The sequence below is a fragment of the Aegilops tauschii genome, chromosome 2, assembly GCF_002575655.3.
Source record: "Aegilops tauschii subsp. strangulata cultivar AL8/78 chromosome 2, Aet v6.0, whole genome shotgun sequence".
NCBI classification, from domain to species: Eukaryota; Viridiplantae; Streptophyta; class Magnoliopsida; order Poales; family Poaceae; genus Aegilops; species Aegilops tauschii.
Genome location: NC_053036.3, coordinates 544277460 through 544279641, shown reverse-complemented (window position 1 = coordinate 544279641; position 2182 = coordinate 544277460). Strand labels below are relative to the sequence as shown.

The 2182-nt window shown below is 56.2% G+C and overlaps 1 pseudogene; it reads left to right on the top strand.

Annotated features, from left to right (window-relative positions):
* Positions 1–445: 445 nt before the first annotated feature.
* Positions 446–1940, top strand: LOC109737500 (uncharacterized; annotated as a pseudogene).
* The last annotated feature ends 242 nt before the right edge of the window (positions 1941–2182 follow it).

The following is a 2182-nucleotide window of genomic DNA, read 5'->3' as shown; positions in this document are numbered from 1 at the left end:
TCAGCCCACGCTCCCACCCCATCGTCGCTAGAAAAAAGAATAAACTGCCGCCCACAAACACGTCCCGCCCCCACCTCTCCCCAACCCCTCGCTCCCGATCTCGTCTCTCTCCTGCCAAAAATCGTCGCGGACACAGAGAGGAAGGAGCGCAGCGGAGGCGCCGAGGAGGAGGGGGTCGCCTCGCTCGCTTCTGCTGATGACGATCATGCCCACCGCCAACCCTCACCGCCGTCGCTGCCGCGGCGGATGCGGCGAGCCCCAAGCCGCGGGGACACCGGACGCGGCCACCCCGCCGTCGACGCTGCCGTAGGGACAGGAAGAGCAGGGCTGCGGGCGCCAATGCCGGCGCTGGCGGGGCCTGCGAGGAGAGCGCCCGCCCTGAACCCGACCCCCACCCCCGGCGAGCTCCGGTTCCGCCTCCCTGTAATCCGCTCCTCAGTCCTAACGCCATGGCTTATTGCAGGTGGAGGTGGAGTACGCGCCGGAGAAGCCCGACCTCAGTGCCGACGACCCCCTCCTGCTTGGCGCCTTCGCGGCCGTCTTTGAGAAATTCGGGGATGGAGGATCCCGTGTGCGTGGGCGTGAACCACCAGCACGCGGCGCCCGATCGGTGGACGCGGAGCCGTCCCGGGCGGCCCTGTACAACCCCAAGACCAACTACACCTCGCCGAGGCCGCGGTTCCTCCATTACAAGCCCGACCCCCTAGGCGCTGGTGTCAGGCGCCTCGAGGACGGCTTCGCCTCCGCCTCCGAGAGCAGCGACGAAACCGACGCCACTGCCACCACGGAGGACGACCTCACGTACGGAGGAGGAACAAGAGCAACCACAACAAAATCACCTGCCAGGGGAGCAGTCAGCTCTCGCCGCTCCATATGAGGCCCCTGAGGCTTCCGTCCTGGCGCCAGAGCCCGTGGCGGTTCGCCGCGGCCCCCTCTGCTGTCATCGGAGGTTGCTGCGGTGAAGCCAGAGCCGGCTCGCGTCTCTACACCGGAGCCTAGGGCGACTCCTCCGCGAGCTCGTGCACTGACACCGGAGCCGGAGCTTGGGGTGCGAGCTCCAGCGAAGAAGGGATCCGCGTTGAGGTTCCTGCTTCCCCTTGCTTTCGTTCTGTTCATGTCTGCTGCCTCCGTGTGCGTGCTGCTGCAGAGCCGGAAGGTGATGTTGTGGTGGAAGAAGAACCAGTTGATGATGCTGGAGTGGGAGAAAAATCTGATGCATCAGCCTACTACGACATGGTAGTAGATGAGCTTGATGTTGTAATGTCAGAAGAAACTCCTGGTAGTGCCGGTGCCTTGGAGGAGCAGTTGAATATCCAGGATGCAGTTTCTGAAGCAAGCAATGCTGGCTTGATTGCAGAATCAGAGGGTGTTGCTGCAGTGGTAGAAGAATCTGATGCATCAGACTACTCCAAGGCAGTAGATGAGCTTGATGTTGGAGCATCAGAAGCAGCTCCAGGTAGCAGCAATGGCGAAGAGATCAGTGAGGATTTGGACACCCCATCTCAACCTGCTGAGCAGCGTGAACAGGATGTTGAGAGTGGTGAGCCCGAGAACAATCACGGCAGTGGCAAGGAGGGCCAGGAGCCGTATCTTGGTCTTGAGTCGGATTCGAGCGTGTCGATCGCCAGGCTACCTGGACAGAATCTCAAAGCCTGCAGCAGCAGCAGGTGTTGCCATTGTCGTGGTTATTCTTTCAGCCGGCATTGCTGCCCTCTCCATGAGGAAGTGGCAAGATCAGCTTAGATGTATTTTGTACGTGCAGGTTTGATGCATGATTTCAGCTGCATGTAGGTTTCGGTTTGTGTCCAAGACAAGTATATGTATACCAATATTGATTACCTTTTTTTTTCAAATTGTTCCTGCTGAGGGCATGACAAGTGCGTGTGTATAAATTAGTATCATGTTGCCTGCACATTGAATTTATAACTCTTTTTTCTAAATAATGTGTCATATTTTGATTCCTGTCAAAATGGCCATTGCTATTTGCTTTCTAGACATCTTGTATGTTCCTTATACTGATAATAATTTTATTTTTCTCAGGATTTGATTATGCTCTTCAAGGGTACATTAAGAGCATGTAAACTTCTCTGATAATCAAAGTGCCACATAGACTAATTTATTTTGGTACTGTACTGCCTTTTATGCATTCGTCAGAGCTATTCCACAATTTTGTCCCCAATTA